General features: G+C 35.8%; 1 pseudogene; it reads left to right on the plus strand.

Moving 5' to 3' along the window:
• Positions 1-14657: 14657 nt before the first annotated feature.
• LOC108455078 (protein argonaute 4A-like) lies at positions 14658-19381 on the plus strand (annotated as a pseudogene).
• The last annotated feature ends 578 nt before the right edge of the window (positions 19382-19959 follow it).

Here is a 19959-nt window from a genome sequence, read left to right on the forward strand (position 1 = left end):
TTAAAGTTTTAATTGATTTAATAATTAAATAAATGGACAATAAATAAAGAAAATTTTAGAAAAATTGTGGGAATTCTTCCTTACTTGGTAGGTCTGTTCATTGGTCGGGTCACCTGGCCCGGTTCAAAGGCCCGCCCGAAATATGGGAGGTTTGGACAAAAATATAAGTCCGAAAAATGGGCTTGAATAAAAAAAAGCCCCGTTGAGCCTCGGGTAAGGTATTTTTGGTCTAGGCCCGGCTTGAATTCACTAAAGGAAAAAAAAAATCTGCTTTTTATTTTTTTTAATGCTATTTTCTTGTTATTTTCTCCCTATTTTGCTATCATTCTACTATTATGTTGCTACTATTTTGTTGTTACTGTTTGGATATTGTATAAAACTTGTTTTATTGTTAATTTTGTTATTATTTTAGAAGCATTTCTTAATTTTGTTATTATTTTAGAGGCATTTGTTTGTTAAGTTGCATCTATCTTAGTGTTATATAAGTATACTTATTTTTAAAATCTATTTTCAATTTGTTGGGAAATATTTATTTTGATGTTTTAGTATTTTGATGTATTATATATATTTAAAATTATATAAAAATCAATATAAAAAAACAATACAGGTCGGGTCGGGTTTGGGCAAAATTTTAGGCTCATTTTTCGGGTCGAGCCTAGTAAACGGGACTAAATTTTTAATTAGGTCTAGCTCGAACCCAGCCCAGTCCGGCCCATGAATACATCCTGGGTATTGGCACGGGAAATAAAGAGAGGGAAGAGAGAACTTGACATAATTTCTGACCAAGTTTCATTATGAAAATCTAGAAACTTCATGAAAGTAAAAGTAGCTTATGCATTTAAAAACAATTCAAGGATGATTTTTTATTTTTTATTTTTTGAAATGAAATATGGGAACTTGGAGATTGAAGAAGTGAAGAGAGGATGTATATAGGTAAGTTAATAGCTATGAAAAATTAAGGTAAGTTGTATAATTTATTTTCCGTAAGTTTGAATAGGATATATATATATATATATATATATATATATATATATATATATATATATGTGTGTGTGTAGATTAAGTGAATTTATATGAAATTGGTTTGTGTATTTACATGAATTTAGTTGTATTATATGCATGCATGAAAGTGTTATGTTGAAAGGGTAATGAATTAATTATGAATAAGAAAGTGATGATTGAAAATGGAGATTTTGTAAGTTTAAATGATAAAAGTAAATTAATAAGTTTTTGGTGTAGTGATAAAGTATATTAGACTTTTAAGAAGAGAATGTGGCTTTAAACTTTGAAAATTATATTGTTAAGAGGATAATTTGAACTCGAACATAAACTGTAAAATGAATATGAAAGATAAAACAAAAAAAATGAAGAAGAAATACAATATTATTGATTTTAACAATTGGAAAAGTGGGAAAACAATAAAGATGGTATGAAAATGTTATATTTTGTAGAAGTGTTCCTTGGTATTGTTAAAGTATGTCTAATTAAGAAAATGATTGAGTTCAAGAAATAGATATTAAGTTATGATAAATTCTAGATAATCTTAGTTAAATATGTATTGAAGTACTTATGGTATGGATATGAATTGAATTATGTGGGAAAGGTGTAAAGTGAAGGAGTAAAGTATTTGTTAGAATTAAGTGACCCAAATTCTTATTTAAATAAAATACGATGGAAAATAAAATAAAAGTAAAATCCATATAGAACTAGACTTCTTTTATTTTATTTTAGAATAAGGTTTTAAACCTTATTAAACTCCATCTATTTTATATTGATTAGGATAAGGTGTTTCAATCCTACTAGAATATGGCTTTGCAAGCCTATAAATAGACATAGTCTATTCCTCTTGTATTTGAGTAAAAAAATTTCGACATAGTGAATTTTCTTCTCCTCTGCCGTGGTTTTTTTCCGAAAGGGTTTCACGTAAAATTTATGTGTTCTTTATTTTTATTTATTTTATTCTATTTTATTTTTCACAAATTGGTATCGAGCTTAGGGTTATTCATCTCGATCACGGTAATGGCGTCTTTGAAGTATGAAATTCATTGTTGGATCGCAACACCGATTTGCGTTGTGGCAAATTAAGATGCAAGCGTTCTTGCAGATGGATCTAGAGGATGCCCTGCTAGGATAGATAAGATGCCTTCGACATTAACAGATGAAGAGAAGAAGCGTAAGGATCGAAAGGCATTAACACAATTACATCTCGCATTTGTCCAACGAAATTTTGCAGGATGTGATGAAAGAGAAAACTCACTTTGCATTATGGAAGAGGCTAGAACAAATATGTATGTCGAAAACTCTAACAAGCAAGTTGCATATGAAGCGGCGTCTTTATGCTCATCGTTTGGAGGAAGGTGCGTCAGTACGAACACTTAACAGTGTTTAAAGAAATTCTCTCAAACTTGGAGGCCATGGAGGTTCGATATGATAAGGAAGATCTAGGGTTGATTCTACTTTGTTCGTTGCCCTGTCTTATTCAACCTTTAGAGACACGATTTTATATAGCCGCGAGTCTCTCACAGTTGATGAGGTTTATGATTCTTTAACCTCGTATGATAAGATGAAGCATCTTGTGGTTAAACCCAACTCTCGTGGAGAGGGTCTCATTGTTCGTGGGAGACAAGACTGGAATGTTGATGATGATCGTGGTAGAACACGAGCGGAATCCTCGTGGTAAATCTAAGGGTAGATCGAAATCTTCAAGCAGAGGTAAAACTTGCAACTTCGCAAGAAGAAAGGGCACATTAAATCTGAGTGCTATAAGCTACAAAATAAGATTAAAAGGGAGGCTGCGAATCAAAAGGAAAACAAACCGGAAAATTTGGTGAAGTCGATGTTGTAGAAGACTACGGCGATGGTGAACTTCTAGTTGCTTCATCAATGATTCTAAAGTAAGCGAGAGTGGATACTTGATTCAGTGCACCTTCCACATGAGTCCCAATCGGGATTGGTTTACAACTTATGAAACGATGATCTGAAGGTGTTGTTTTGATGGGAAATAATGCTTCATGTAAAATCGCGGTGTTGGAACAATTAAAGTTAAGATGTTTGATGGAGTTGTCGAACACTTAGTGACGTGCGGCATGTTCGAATTGAAAAGAAATTTAATTTCGTTGAGTACTCTTGATTCAAAAGGTGCAGATACACGGTGAAAGTGGGGTTTTAAAGATTTCAAAGGGTCCTTGTTGTGATGAAAGGGCAAAGAAAGATTGCCAAGTTATATGTTTCTGAGGGTTCTATCATTCTTGGTGATCTGTTGTCGCTTCCTCTTCCTTGTCGATGATGATATTACTAAACTTTGGCATATCGCCTAGGGCATATGAGTGAGAATGGCATGGCGAATTAAGCAAAGAGGACTTCTTAATGGGCAAGGAATTTGCAAACTGAATTTCTGTGAGCACTTGTGTTTTGGGAAGCAAAGAGAGTTCGATTCACTAGAGGAATCCATAACACGAAGAAGCGTTGGAGTATATCCATTCGATCTGTGGGGGCCGTCGAGTGCCTTGAGAGGTGGAGCTAATTATATGCTAACCTTTATTGATGATTTTTCCGGAAAAGTTTGGGCGTTCTTCACGAAGCGAAAAGCGATGTGTTTTCCACATTTAAGTCTTGGAAAATTATGATTGAAAAGCAGATGGGAAAAGCAGATAAAATACCTCCGCATGCACAATGGCTTAGAGTTACATTACGATGAGTTTAATAGATTGTGCAAGTCGAAGGATCATGAGACACTTGCGGTTCGTCATACTCCACAAAAAAGCGGTGTTGCGAGCGAATGAACGAGCGATCATGGAGAAAGTTCGATGTATGTTGTCAAATGCCAACTTACCAAGTCATTTTGGGCGTAGCGACCTCTCTTGCATGTTTTTGATCAACCGATCTCCATCCGTTGCCATTGAGAAAAAGACTCCACAAGAGGTATGGTCCGTAATCCCGCTAATTATTACGATTTAAAGATTTTGGGTGTCCTGCGTATGCTCATGTTGATAATGGAAAATTGGAACCGAGATCCATTAAATGCGTTTTTCTTGGTTATAAAGCTGGTGTAAAAGGCTATAAGTTATGGTGTCTGAAAATAGAAAAGTTGTGATTAGCGAGATGTTGTTTTTGATGAAACCGCTATGCTACCTAACTTATCTCTTAAAGACTCTTCCAATAAAGAAAACCAAAAGCGGGTGGAGCATCGATTAATCTGAGAATCAACTCCTCAAGCCGGTATAAAAATTGAGAATAGAGTTGCTTCTTCACCGCAATACTCTATCGCCAAAAATAGGACAAGAAGAGAAATTAAACCTCCAAAGAAGTATGCCGAGGTTGATCTAGTTGCTTATGCTTTAAATGTGGTGAAGATATAGATGCGAATCAAGAGCCATTTAATTATTACGAGGCGATTAGTGTGAAGACTCGAGAAAAGTGGATGTTTGCTATGCAAGAGGAGATGGAATCACTTCACAAAAAAGAACATGGGATCTTGTAAAACTTCCTAAAGGTAAAAAGGCATTCGTTGTAAATGGGTGTTTAAAAGAAAGAAGGGACTCGGGAGTTGAAGAACCCGGATATAAAGCAAGGCTTGTTGCAAAGGGTTACTGATCAAATTCGAGTGGACTTCACAGATGTGTTCTCTCCGGTTGTTAAGCATAGTTCGATTCGAGCTTTGCTTGGTATTGTGGCCATGCATGATTTGGAGCTTGAGCGGTTAGATGTAAAAGCGCATTTTGCATGGAGAACTTGAGGAAGATATTTACATGCAACAACGGAGGGTTTTATAGTCTCGAAAAAGAGGACTATGTTTGCTTCTTGAAAAAGTCCCTTTACGGTTTGAAACATCACCAAGACAATGGTACAAGAGGTTTGATTCTTTTATGACTTCTCATGATTTCAAAAGAAGTAGTTTTGTGAGTTGTGTCTACTTTAAGAAAAACGGTGATGGTTCTTTTGTGTATCTACTTCTTTATGTTGATGACATGTTGATAGCGAGAAAAGATAAAGAGAGATAAGAAAGGTTAAAGCCCAACTAAGTGAAGAATTTGAGATGAAAGATTTAGGACCAGCAAAGAAGATACTTGGTATGGAGATTCTCGAGATAGAAAAGCAAGTAAATTGTACCTAAGTCGGAAGGGTACATTGAGAAAGTTCTTTGAGTTCAATATGCAGAGTGCTAAGCTGTTAGTACTCCTTTAGCGACCATTTCGGACTTTCATCGGCCTTATCTCCTCAATCGGATAATGAGATTGAGTACATGTCACATGTTCCATACTCTAGTGCGAGAGGATCTCTCATGTATGCTATGGTTTGTTCACGTCGATTTATCATATGCGGTCGGTGCAGTTAGCGAGATACATGGCGAATCTGGTAAAGAACATTGGAAAGCGATTCGATGGATTTTAAGATACTTACGAGGCACTACTAATGTTTGCTTACAGTTTGGAAGAACTAAAGATGGAGTTATAGGGTATGTTGATGCTGATTTTCTGGAGACCTTGATAGAAGAAGATCTCTCACGAGTTACGTCTTTACAATCGGAGGTTGTGCAATTAGTTGGAAAGCCACTTTGCAAACTACGATCGCTTTGTCTACCACGAAGGTGAGTACATGGCGATTCTTGAGGCTTGTAAAGAAGCTATTTGGTTGAAGGGACTATTTAGTGAACTCAATGAAGACCTTCAAATCAGCACGATATTTTGTGACAATCAGTGTCATCTTTCTTACAAAAGATCAAATGTTTCATGAGAGAACAAAACACATTGATATTCGGTATCATTTTGTTCGTGATATTATTGCTCGTGGTGATATTGTTGTGAGCAAAATTAGCACTCATGAAAATCCTGCAGATATGATGACTAAGTCACTTCCTATAACCAAGTTTGAGCATTGCTTAGACTTGGTTGGTGTTCATTGTTGAAGTTAAACCCTTAAGGGTTTTTGGAAGAGGTGAAGAACTTGTTTATTGAAAGTTCGCAATGAAGAACTTGTTCATTGAGAATTTGTGTCAAGGTGGAGATTGTTAGAATTAAGTGACCCAAATTCTTATTTAAATAAAATACGATGGAAAATAAAATAAAAGTAAAATCCATATAGAACTAGACTTCTTTTATTTTATTTTAGAATAAGGTTTTCAACCTTATTAAACTCCATCTATTTTATATTGATTAGGATAAGGTGTTTCAATCCTACTAGAATATGGCTTTGCAAGCCTATAAATAGACATAGTCTATTCCTCTTGTATTTGAGTAAAAAAATTTTCGACATAGTGAATTTTCTTCTCCTCTGCTAGTGGTTTTTTTCCGAAAGGGTTTCCACGTAAAATTTATGTGTTCTTTATTTTTATTTATTTTATTCTATTTTATTTTTCACATTATTTAATTTAACTAAAATAGAAAAAAAAAGTACTAAATTCTAAAAATAGGAAAGTTTATATTTCAGGGAATAAATAGTACTAAATGTAAAAAAATGTAAAAGTTGAATTTCATGGATTGATTTGTAAAAACTATGGAATTTAAAGTATAAGGATTGTTTTGTAAAAATTGGAAAATTAGTATAGAAGTGTTATTACATGTTTTAAAGTATGATGAGAGAATGGTGTTGACTCAAATTTGCAAGCTAAAAACCTGGATGAAATCAAGGCGCATTTCAACCCGGCCTTTGAAGGTCCAGTTGAGGTTGCAGTTTAGTTGGCCGATAGTATTTTAGATCAGGAGAAGCATTCTGTTGTTATTTTTAAAAAAATTTCTAATTCTCCTAATCAGTCTAAAGGTCGTACTATTGAGTCTCTGAGCGCAGGTAGTGTAGGAACTCAGGACCGAAAATTTAATGGGAAATTTGGCGTTGCTAGAGGAGGATGTAAGAGTAGTAATGTTCTAAGGGGACGAGGGAGTCGCTTTAAAGCTTCTGCCAATTCACGAGTTTCTTTAGCTAATTCTATGGAAGAGGTGGCGAAGCTTATTTCCTCTAATTTATCGAAGATGCTGGAACATGAACTCTAGTTGAATCTGGACCTAGTGGTTGGAATGATTCTTGATAGTAGTGGTACGTTTCTTTTTATATAATTTTAATATTTATGAATCTCTTGATTTTTTCTTGGAACTGTCAGGTTTTCGCCAATGCTAGATTTCCTCGCATTTTTCGTGAGTATAATATGGAACACAGACCAGATATCATTAGCCTGCTGGAGACTAGAGTTAGTCCAAAGCTGATAAAATTATCGCAAAGTTGGGTTTTCAATTTTCGTATCGTGTGGAAGCTGTTGGTTATGCTAGGGGAATTTGGATTGGTTGGAAAAATTTTGTTCGAGTTGAAGCTATACGAAATCACCCCCAATTTATCTTTATGTGGGTCTGGCCTAATTCTTCTTCAAACTTTATTTGGATTGCCTTTGTGTATGGGAGCCCAAATCGTCAAAAGCAAAAAGTTCTTTGGCAGGATCTAAGAGCTTCTATTCCTAGTAGTCAAATTCCTTGGATGGTGATCAGAGACTTTAATGTTGTTCTTTCCCTTAATAAGAAAACATGTGGTCTCTCGGATGGAAGGAGATGTCCTTACTTTGGTGATTTTGTGGATTTGGCTAATCTTCATGATTTGGGGTTTAGGGGACCTCCTTTTACTTGGCACAGGGGTAATCTGTTTGAAAGATTGGATCGAGCTTTGGGAAATGTGGCTTGGGTTAATTATTTTCCAAATAGTCTAATTACTCATCTTCCGAGGATTAAGTCCGATCACAGACCTCTTCTCTTAAAACTAAACCAGATTCTTGCTTTGCCTAGGGGAAGACCGTTCCAATTTTTAGCAGGACGGGCCGAGCACCCTGATTTTGATAATTTCGTGAAAAATCAATGGGACTTTCAAGGGAACATGTCGGCTTCTTTAGATAAGATTATTGTAAATCTTAAAGATTGGAATAAGAACATCTACGGTCATATTACTACTCGTAAGAGAAACCTGATCCATAAGTTGTCGACCATACAAAATAAAATGGATCTATTAGGTACTAATCATTTGGCTCCCGTTGAAATGGAGATAAGACATAAATTAGAAAATGTGTTACATTATAAGGAACTTCTCTGGAAGCAAAATGCTAGATGTGATTGTTTACATTTGGGGGATAGGAATACTAAGTTTTTTCATGCTCGCACTATACAACGGCGGAAAAATAATCGTATTTCTGCTATTCGTAACTCTCTGGGTGATTGGTTGTTTGATCATGAAGCCATTGAGTTGGAAGCATCCAATTTTTTCCAAAAATTATATGGGGAAGATCCTGGGCCCATGATATCTTTGCCTCCTAATGGGTTTCCTTAACTTAATTCTACTGATATTGATTTTTTAGGAAGAGTGGTTACTAATGATGAAATTAAAAAAGCTATGTTTGACATGGCTCCCTTGAAAGCTCCAGGCAGTGATGGCTTTCATGCTCTTTTCTTTCAGAAGCAGTGGGATACGGTAGGCTCGGATGTTTTTGATTGGGTGAAAATGGTCTTTAGTGGAGGCGATATTGACCCTAGGCTTAATAATACCTTGATTGTTCTTATTCCCAAGGTTATGAATCCCAAGGAGTTTGCTCAGTTTCACCCCATAAGCTTTTGCTTTGTTTTTTACAAGTTGGTGATAAAGGTAATAGCTAACTGGTTTAAGATTATTTTTCCAAAAATTATTGCACAAGAATAGACAGGCTTTATTGCCGGGCATAATATTACTGATAATATTATCATTGCGCAAGAGGTTATCCATTCTATGAAAAGCTATAAGAGTAGGAAGTAGATGGCGATTAAAATAGATTTGGAAAGAGCCTATGATCGGGTGCGATGGGATTTTATTGATGCGTCTCTTCAAGCGGCAGGTATCCCTAATTATCTCAAAAAGTTATTGTTTTTGCTATTTCTAACTCTACCATGCAGGTTTTGTGGAATGGAGTCCCAACAGCTAAATTTAGACCTGTTAGAAGAATTAGGCAAGGTTGTCTCTTATCCTCCAACCTTTTTGTACTTTGTATGGAATGGTTAGGGCATTTTATTAGATCAGCTTTGTCCAAAGGGGTTTGGAAACCTATACTTTTATCTCGTTCTAGGCCGGTTCTTTCGTACCTTTTCTTCGCTGATGATCTTGTTATATTTTGCAAAGCGGATGAACAACATGGAAGGCTTTTAAAAATTATTCTGAATGACTTTTGTGAGTTTTCAGGTCACAAGGTTAATTCCAGGAAAACTAATATCTTCTTTTCCAAATAAGTTGAGGAGCCCATGACTAACTTCCTCAGTAATTTACTTGGCTTCCGAAATGTGGATGATCTTGGTCATTATCTTGGAATTCCCCTATTCTATAAGAGAGTCACTAATAGCACTTTTTATTTTGTGATAGAGAAAGTTCGTATGAAGTTACAAAGTTAGGATGCTCGTCAGTTATCTTTTGGCTGGTTGAGCTACTGTTGCGCAATCAGTTCTTCTAGCCATTCCAAGTTATTTCATACAATCCATGATGATTCTTAGGAAGATTTGTGACGAGATTGAATGTCTGGTAAGGCGTTTCATATGGGGGACCTCGGATGGTAAGAAAAAGATGTAGTTAGTCGGTTGGGACTCTATCTGCCAACCAAAGTGGTGTTGAAGACTTGGCATGAGACAATTACTGGATCAGAACATCGCTTTCATGCTAAAACTTGGTTATAAATTAGTTTTAGATGACGAAACTCTCTGGGTTCGTGTTCTCAGGTCTAAGTATAGGGTGAATGATCCCTTTCTAGTTAGTATAGAAAAGGCGAAGAGCTCTTTCATTTGGAAGTCACTTTCAAAAGTTTGGAATGTTCTACACGATAATCTGTTATGGTCTATCGGTGATGGTAATAAAATTCAGTGTTGGAAAGATCAGTGGATTCCTACTGTTGGACCTTTGATTAATTATTTACCTGTCTTTGCTAATGTTAATACTAATTATTTGCTTAGTGATTTGGTCACAGGAGATGCAATTGGAACCTTAATTTTTTGCAAAATTGGCTACCAGAGGAGGTTATTGCTCACATTATGGGAACTCCTCCTCCTCATCCAGATGAAGGACCTAATAGGCTGTCTTGGCGACATACTTCAACCGAAGCTTTCTCTATTAAAAGCGCATACAAAGTGCTAAAGGAGGACTCTTAGAGTTCTAGAGATGAGTTATAGAAAAGAGCGTAGAAAATTCCGGGTTCGCAAAGAGTTCACTTCTTTTTTTGGATAGTTCTTCAGCAGAGACTCCTCACTAATGTGGAAAGAGTTAGGCGTGGCTTAGTTGTTGGCTCCTCTTGTTTGATATGTGGACATGCTTTTGAAGATATTTTTTACATTCTTCGAGACTGCATAGTGGCTAAGGAAGTCTGGAAACAGGTTGTTCCGAGAAACCATCAACATCATTTTTTTTCTAACTCTTTGCACGATTGGATTTCTTTCAATTTACAAGATACTTTGATACTTTCTAATAGGGACATCAGTTGGGCTTGTCTCTTCGGGTTATTAGCTTGGAGACTATGGAAGAATCGCAATCTCTTTATTTTTCAAATGAAATCATGGAGCTCTAGTGAGATCATTAAAGTTTCAATGTGCTGGGCCAAGCATTCGTCTTTGACTTCTAGAGAAGTCTTGAGTGATAGTATAGCTTTATCCCATGAGGAGCTTTCTTCCAAAGATTGGATCTTTCTCAATACTGATGGTGCTGTTCAAAAAAATCAGGAAGAGCAGCTACTGGAGGAGTGGTACGGGATGGCACAGGTAACTAGGCGATGGGTTATAATAGATTCCTAGGAAATTGCTCGATTTTTGATGCAGAACTCTGGGGCATTCTGGATGGTTTAAAACTCATCCAACGCAGAGGTCATAGCAACGTGATTATTCATTCAAATAGCTTGAAAGTTGTCAAAGCTATTCATGATAACGTTTCGAAGAGCTCAACTTCCACTTTAATCGGGAAAATACACCGAATCTTGTCCTAAGAAAGTCATTGGATTTTAAGATACATTCCCAAGGAGGAGAACCATAGTGCAGACTACATTGCCAATTTGGCTTTTGGAAGAGAGGAGGATTTACATCTGTTTGAGTCCCCTCCAGATGAAGTGTTAGATTTCCGTAAGTCTGACAAAGAGAGGATTTTTGTTCCCCCTGAATATCCCATGTAATTTTATTTTGCTTTGTTCTTTTTTCACCAAAAAAAAATATGATGAGAGAAATTAATTAAGTATATGTATCAAATTAGAAATAAGTTATTTATGAAATCAAATGGTTCGACAATTAATTTATTAATGCCAAAATAAGTTAAGAAAATGGTTAAGTGAGCTATTTAAGTGATAAATAATAAGAAGGAAATATGAGAAAATATGCAAGTATATGGTTTTTTTTAAGGGAAATCCATTAATTTGTTCTAGAAATGTGACCATATAATTTGAGGAAAAAACAATAAACATTCGTTGTAGGCCGTAAAGGACAAACTCCATTGACACAACAAAGGCTTTAATCTCAGCATTAATAAAACATTATGGCATGTTGATAATTGGCTGTCACAACTTAAGCACGGCATATCTGGAGTGATTGTAAGCACTTAATATGATAAGGAAATCGACCTTAGATGGCCTAAAATGGCAGGCATAAATCGAAAAAAGAACCAAGCATCCATCAAACTGGAGAGGATGAAGACAAAACAATCCTTAAAATCACTTGTAAAAGCAATTCTACATGCATAAGTAAGACTAAAAAACATGTGGCAGATAAAAAGTTCTAAAAGCGAAGATTTATTAAACAATGGAAAACAAATAAAGAAATATATAAAACTAAAGACAATATGAGTTCAAACTGACTCGTAAAATAATTTATTATTCTGAAACACCCTCAAAATAGAAATAAATTAAGAAGCTGACAAAGAGCCATCCACTTTTCAAGAGGAATTGTTGGTAGTCGATGAAATTTCAATGATGACAGGCATCGTCATCAGTCCATCACAACTTGTAAATACAATAAAAATACACACAAAATAGATCTGCAAATTGAAAAGAGAAAAATCACATGGAGTAAATGAGGAGAAGAAAGAAAGATAAGGTTGATAGGAGGGAGAAAAAGGTGAGCGATAGTCAACTCAAAGGCTGACACCACCACTGAGCAAAACAAAAGAGAAGAAGCAAATGAAATAGAATTTTCCTTTTTGCAAGTATATGATTATTAGTGTAATTGATTAGTAAAAAAAAATGTCAGGTAATGTTTTGATTATATAAAAGTATAAAACATGAAAGATATACTTGCCTTAAGTAAAGCAAATAAAAGAATGAAAAAAATGATTGATTAATTTAATTAATATTGTAGACACTCAATTTTTCCCAGGCCCAAAAATAAGTCCAAAAACAAAAATATAATAAACCCAAAAAAAAACAAAAAAAAACGAAGTCCAAGTTCAGTCCAGAATTACAAATATAATTTGGCCCGATCGGAATGCCCTATTACTTGAAAAGATTTAAGGTCCATCTACAAGCTTGACTCTTATGGAAATATAATCTTCAATGATATGAAATCTTAGATATGAAATGCAATCTTAGAAAATATGATTTTGTAATCTTAGAGATTTAATTTGTAGATACCTTTTAATCTTAACCGTTGATGTAATTGATCTGTACCGTTGGATTTGGGGAGGCTCAACTATAAATAGAGGCCTCTCCCCTCATTGTAAAACAACTTGACTTCACTTGAGTTTTGGGAAGCAATAAGAATTCTTGAGAGCATTCACTCAAATTTCTCTCCCTCTTGCGTTCTTATTTTCTACGGTTTGTTCTTATTTATTCTTTGTTCATCTTCGTTTTCAACCTTTTTTATTTAATCCCTATCTCCTTGATTTTTATTTCTCTTTTATATTTTATTTTTAATAATTTTAGTATTATATCAAATTATTTTTTATTAAATTCTATATTATTCATTGTTTTAAAAATATATTTCATTTAATTGAAAAAGTTTTTTCTTAAATAAGGCAATGTTTGGTGTTTAGAAATTGAAAAATAGTGCCCTAACATCTTTGAGTTGCGATTTTTCGTTTGACTAAATAACCAAATATCCTTTTAATAAATTTTCAAAATTATGAGATAATTTTAATTACGAGGATTTAAAACATCGTGTCCTAACATCTTTGGATGTGATGTTTGTATACTTTGAACAAAGGAATCTCAAGTTTCAACTTTAAATTGTTCAAATTTTAAAATCTTTTCAAATTTTCGACATTAGGACAATAAATAATCAATTCGGTACCAATTTTGGGCGCACGAGGTGCTAATCCTTCCTTGCATGTAGACTCTCGAACTGTTTTCTTGAATTTCATAGACCAAAATGTTTTATAAAGGTGATCCAATCACACCTAAAAAGGTTGGTGGCGACTCCCATTTTCATTTTTCAAAAAGTCGAACCCCGTTTTTCAAACCTCCCTTTAAAAAATGGTTTCGACAGCTTGGAAACTCCACTGGGGACCCATAAGTGAGTCAAGCCGAAAATTGATTATTTTCTGTCTTAATGTCGGAAATTTGGAAAATTTTTAAAATATGTTATTTTTACATGTGTTAGTTGCATATGTTTGTTATTATTTACGCACACATTGCATTTGCATGACCGTTGTGGTCACACCCTTAAGTGAGAGTGAGAAGCTATGCTTTCGTGAGGTTTTCACCTCCGCATGGGCTAGTGGATTGCTTCCGGGATACATCCGTACCTATGTCTTCGTGAGATTTTCATCTCCGCATGGCCATAGGGAAATGTGTCCCCCTGAACCGAACTTGGTCCATATGAGCCTATAATTAGTGAGGATCGAGGAATCTACTGGTTCAGGTACCCTTGCTTTAGAACCGAACTACATATAGTGAACTTTAAGTGCTTGCCCCAAGTAATATGATGATGACCTTTAGTGCCTACCTTTATAAGTTCTTATTTATTATATATTTTTTTATATATGTGACACTGACTTGTTTTTCTTATTTTGTTATCATTGCATGTCAGTTATCATTAAAATGCGTCGATTCAAGGTTCGATTTTTGAGTTAGAAAGTTTTGTAATGGGGAACAAATATCTTAATAAAGTGGAGGGCAACTCTTTCGTTTGTGCTTGGTCAGAGAAAACCCAGATAGAAAAAGGAAATAGTGTCATCGAAGGATACACATCAGAATTATGGGACTACACTCTCATTAGTGTGATGCAAAATAACCTCCAAGAGTTAAAGGAAATATGGGATTAATAGAGTAACGAAGCCAAGCAGTTGTTCTACAACAGTTATGGGGAATTGCAGTATTTGCTTGACATGAAGATAGATGAACAATTCAAGATGAGCGTGGGGAGTATTGATAGACACTTCTACCATTACAGATGAAGATAGTCACCTCGTGGATGGTAAGGGTTTAAGACCTACAAAATTGAATTGGATGGAAAGAATTTTGCTTATGATGGTAGAAAGGCTCACTTACTATAGGACCGCTACCAAGCAACAAGTTGGAATTTACTGTGGTACTTTAGGATGTTGTACTTATCAGTCCAAATGAGCATGAAAGAAAGAGATTAAAGAAGACCGTATCGTTTAAAGATATTTAAAGTGGAGATTAGCTATGCTGCAAAGATACCCATGCAAGTAATTCGAAATGTTATGTGGAGGCAGAAATTTAAAGACTCTCAAGAAGCACTAAGATGTTTGATATCATTTTAAGGCAGGATGCTGCGAAGCTGGAATGCCTACTTGTTCACCAATCTTTCTTTCAAAGTAATCAGAGCAACTTCACAGACATTGGAGGAGGTGTCTTTGGCTGTAGAGCTTACTTCATAGGTGAAACCGTAATTCAAATTCAAGAGATAGCTGATCATTTACAGATACTGGTAGAAAGGGCAAGCACGTTGAGCACCAATATGAGCTACAGTCAGATCATGGTCGAAAGTTAGCTTTGTTATTAGATAGGGCTAAGACTCTGGGCCTACGGGCGAAAGCGTATTTGTAATTCGTTTTATGAAAAGATTTTTGTTCCTTAAATAACATTTTCTAAAATGAAACTGAATCAGAATCGATATCCTTTTTCATTCATGCATTTGCATCTAATAGCATCTCATCGCATCATTTGCATTCAAAATTATAAAAAGACTCTAATTAGTTAAAGTTATCAAAAAGAGAAAGAAAGAGAGAGAGAGAGAGAGAGAGAGAGAGAGAGAAGAGGGTCACAGCTGAGTGAAAAAGAAGTTGAATGGGAATTAACGATGTTCCCTTACATATCCTCGACTTTTGTGTCAGGAGGGATAGATTACCCGGAGAAGGGGGTGTTTGGAAATGAAAATCATCAATGAGGAAGGGACTGAACAAAGAAACCTTGAGGGCATTCGCCCTTACGAACCGGGAAGTTCTTTAAACAATTGGACTACAGAAGAACTTCCTGTAATCTTTAGGAATTTTACGGAGTAATATTCAGAACACTCTTATTGCTCTAAAGCCTAGAAGTAATGAGATTTCTTTTGAGAAGTGGGCTCATGTTCAGACATTTTTATTTTCAATAAAACATACTTTTATTATTTATCCGAGTAAATACTCTTTCATTCTGATTCTTTTGACCTTTGGCATTCTTTATAAATTTTCATTTCATGTAAATAGTCATTCTTGAATTCATTTATTCCTTGTTATTCTTTTGTGTGCCTATCATAGATCCCTAGATATCAATGACACTAGCAACAATACTACAGATTCAGAGTTCCTTTTAAGTGCGATATGTGTTTAGAGGAATCTCAGTACTTTGAAGGTGACAGAAATTGTGACTTGTTTCTGAATTTGTTGAAAATGGTTTATACCCCATGAAGTGGTGGTAGGAAATATAGCCTTAGAGGAAGGAAAGATTACGAAATTGGAATTAACTGAGGAGATAAGACAAGACCTTGTTGAGACTATTATGGGAATTCAAAAATGTGGTCCAAAGACGCATACAGGAGGATTTGCAATTGCCAAGATAAACATGAGGTTTTGGGGCATTGTTGGTCCACCATGGAAAGGGATCGCATCAGTTGTACAATGAATGCCAAATTTAAAGGATTCAAGACTTATGGGACATGTATATTATGGGCCCGAACTCGTCAAAAGTTTCAAGCTGACAATGACTCATCTTTGTGGACGTCAATTACTCTATTAAGATGTGGAGATAGCTTCATATGTCAATATTACAAAGTCAAAAGTCATCCATTTCAAAAAAAAAAGAAAAATATTATATATAACTGCATAATGCCAAAAGTTTGCAGTATTTTTAAAGATAATGTAACATACCACAGTACAACAAAGGTTGCCAAAAGAAAAGAAAAAGAAGAAAAAATAAATTATAGAAGATAACCGAGACTGGTAAAAATTGGCATAATAAACTACCGCCTACTCTCTATGCTTACGCTGGGGCAAACAAACTTCAAATCCAGTTGTTTCAAAGGTTCCAACCATCATCCTTGGAATGGCTGCATTGTTTGGCATTCCTGAGCAGTCTGATGTGCCGTCAATAGCTGCAATGGTTAGCTCCAAGCAGTGGCCATTGATTTCCAGCTATGGGGCATCAGGCCGTACGCAGTCTCTGAAGCTTAAAATGATAGATTTTTTCTTCAAAACCAGTTTCTAACAAAGTGGATGACAGTATCATGAAGGAAGCTCTCTTAGACTTCTATACAAGTTCAGGGAAGAGGAAACCTGATCAAATCATTATTTTCAGGGATGGGGTTAGCGAGTCTCAATTCAATCAAGTTTTGATCAAGTTGTTGAGGCTTGCAAGTTCCTTGATGAGAAGTGGAACCCTAAAGATTGTGGTTATTGTTGTATGAAAAACCATCATACCAAGTTTTTTTTCAGTAGGAATCTCCTGATAATGTGCTACATGGTACTGTCATTGACAACAAAGTATGCCATCCAAAGAACAATGATTTTTACCTTGGTACCCATGCTGGAATGATTGGAATCACGAGGTAAACCCACTATCATGTTCTCTTAGGCCAGGTTGGGTTTTTGACTGATGATATACAAGACTTTGTTCATTCTTTATCCTATATGTGTCAAAGGAGCACCACAGCCATATTTGTTGTGGCTCCTATTTACTACACTCATTTGGCAGCTTCACAGTTGGGGGCAATTTATGAAGATTAGGGATGCTTTAGAAACATCATCTAGTCATGATGGGATGTATTCTCCGAGAGTAATATCTGTACCTCAGCTTTCCAGGTTGAAGGATAAAGTCAACAACTTCATTCTTGTCTGCTGAGAATCATTGAACCATTTTTTTGTAGGGTTTGACAGACAACAGCCAGGACTGCTGCTGGGGCAATCCCTTTCTCATGGGTTTATGAATCAAGATTTTTCCTCCAAGCTTTGATGAAGTCAAGAATTGAATACCTCTAGTAAACTTAACTTGAAAGTATTCATCCTAAGCAAATGTACCAAAAATGGATGATACAGACTTATGACAAAGAAGGTTCATCCAAAAGAATTTCATAAAGAAAACCTTGTGCTGAAAGATATCCTTCCCATGCAAAAGGATGCCGAATTAGAAAGGGCCATATGTTGTGAAGAGGGCTTTCTCTAGAGGTGCACTAATTTTGACAAGAAATAGATAGGAAGAATTTATTTGATCCAGTGAATTCGGACTCGGTCAAAGAGTACTTTGTCTAAAGGAGAAGGGAAGCCAATGTGAAAACCCGCAAAGGGCACTTTGGGACTTCTATTTCAAAAAAAAGGAAAAAAGAAAAGAAAAAAAAAAGAAAAGAAAAAATGGAGAGGCCAAGGTGAAAACCCGCAAAGGGCGCCTTGTGACCAAAGGGGTTTTGAGTTGAAAACCCGAAAGGGTAGCTCAAATTTTGAAGAGCACACGGTAATCTTGCTATATCTGGTTCAATGAAGAGTGAAGCGCGTTGCATATTGGGGCATCAACAAAGTACTTTGGATCTTTTAAACACATGTTGAATTCAAAAAAGTCTTCATGGAGCTGGCATATAAATGCTCAAGCGGCGATATCTAGGGCATCTAACTTTTGTCCTGTTTGCTATCTTTAGATTCTTTTTCTTCTCAAAGATAGGCTTTCAGATTAATTTCCTTTGTATTTTTGACAAATTTATTCAAATCAATTATTTTCAAGATTAAATTCATTTTCCAATATTCTTAAAGTATGTTGCATTAAAATAATGATAGATGAACTAAATAATTTTCACAAATGAAGTTTTGCTCATTACTCTGGAAATTTCTAGATAATACAAGAAACTAAAATAGAACAATTGTTAGAAGAATTCACGTAAGTGAGGTTTGAAAGAACTCGAGAAAATTCTTTCTTTAGTCCAAAATGATGATTGGACAAATCAAACGATTCGATCTTAAGAGAGGATTATCTTACAAATATCTTTTATGGGTCATAGCATTTGAAGAATGGTACAAACCCATGGGCTAAGTAAAGAATGATATTTCGAGAGAAATAAGGATGAGCTTGGATGAAAGAATGAGTAGTGACGTCTGAATAGGGGTTATATTCATAAACATTTTACATTATAACAGGTTTAATTAAGAGTATTTGACCCATTTTAATCATAAGCATCCTAATCAATAGGCATGAATTCATACACATTATCTGAGTTGTGTCCTTCAAGGACAATAAAGATTGGTGCGCCTTAACCCCTAGCGGTAGGGTAATAGGCTAAAGCATAGCAGATCGACCTTCAAGTATTTACACTGAAGCAGATCCAAGATGATTTGGCGTCTCTGTATTGTCAGGGAGCAGATAAAAAATGACAGATTTGGCATCTCTGTATTGGCAGAGAGCAGATCGAAGATAACAAATTTGGCATCTCTGTATTGGCAGGGAGCAGATCGAAGACATAACTAATTTGGCTTTCACGTGTTTACATTGAAGCAAATCCAAGATGATTTGGCGTATCTGTATTGTCAGAGAGCAGATCGAAGATAGCAGATTTGGCATCTCTGTATTGGCAGAGAGCCGATCGAAAACAGCAGATTTGGCGTCTCTATATTGGCAGGGAGCAGATCAAGGACATAGCTGATTTGGCTTTCACGTGTTTACGTTGAAGCAAATCTAAGATGATTTGGCGTCTCTGTATTGGCAGGGAGCAGATCGAAGACATAGCTGATTTGGCTTTCACGTGTTTACGTTGAAGCAAATCTAAGATGATTTGACATCTCTGTATTGGCAGAGAACAAATTGAAGACAGATGATTTGGTGTCTCTGTATTGTCAAGGAGCAGATCGAAGATACCAGATTTGGTGTCTCTGTATTGGCAGGGAGCAGATCGAAGACATAGCTTTCACGTGTTTACGTTGAAGCAAATCTAAGATGATTTGGCGTCTCTGTATTGGCAGGGAGCAGATTGAAGACGTAGTTGATTTGGTTTTCACGTGTTTACGTTGAAGTAAATCTAAGATGATTTGGCGTCTTTGTATTGGCAGAGAGCAGATCGAAGACAGATGATTTGGTATCTTTGTATTGCCAGAGAACAATTTGAAGAAACAGATTTGGCATCTCCATATTCGACGGAGAGCAGATCGAAGACATAGCAGATCTAACCTTCGGATGTTTACACTGAAGGAGATCCAAGATGATTTGGCATTCTTGTGTTTACAAAGAGCAAATCGAAGACATAGCAGATCTGACATTCCTGTGCTTACAGCGAGGCAGATCAAAGATTTTAACATGGCATCCCTGTGTTTATAGGGAACAAGTTGAAGATAGCATATTTGGCATCCCTGTGTTTACAGAGAACAGATCGAAGACATAGCAGATCTGATATTCCTGTGCTTACAGCGAAGCAGATCGAAGATTTCAGCATGGCATCCCTGTGTTTATAGGGAACAGATCGAAGACATAGCAGATCTGACATTCCTGTGCTTACAGCGAAGCAGATTGAAGATTTCAGTATGGCATCCCTGTGTTTATAGGGAACAAGTTGAAGAAGCAGGTTTGGCGTTTCTGTATTAGACGGGGAGCAG

The sequence above is a fragment of the Gossypium arboreum genome, chromosome 9 (assembly GCF_025698485.1).
Source record: "Gossypium arboreum isolate Shixiya-1 chromosome 9, ASM2569848v2, whole genome shotgun sequence".
NCBI classification, from domain to species: Eukaryota; Viridiplantae; Streptophyta; class Magnoliopsida; order Malvales; family Malvaceae; genus Gossypium; species Gossypium arboreum.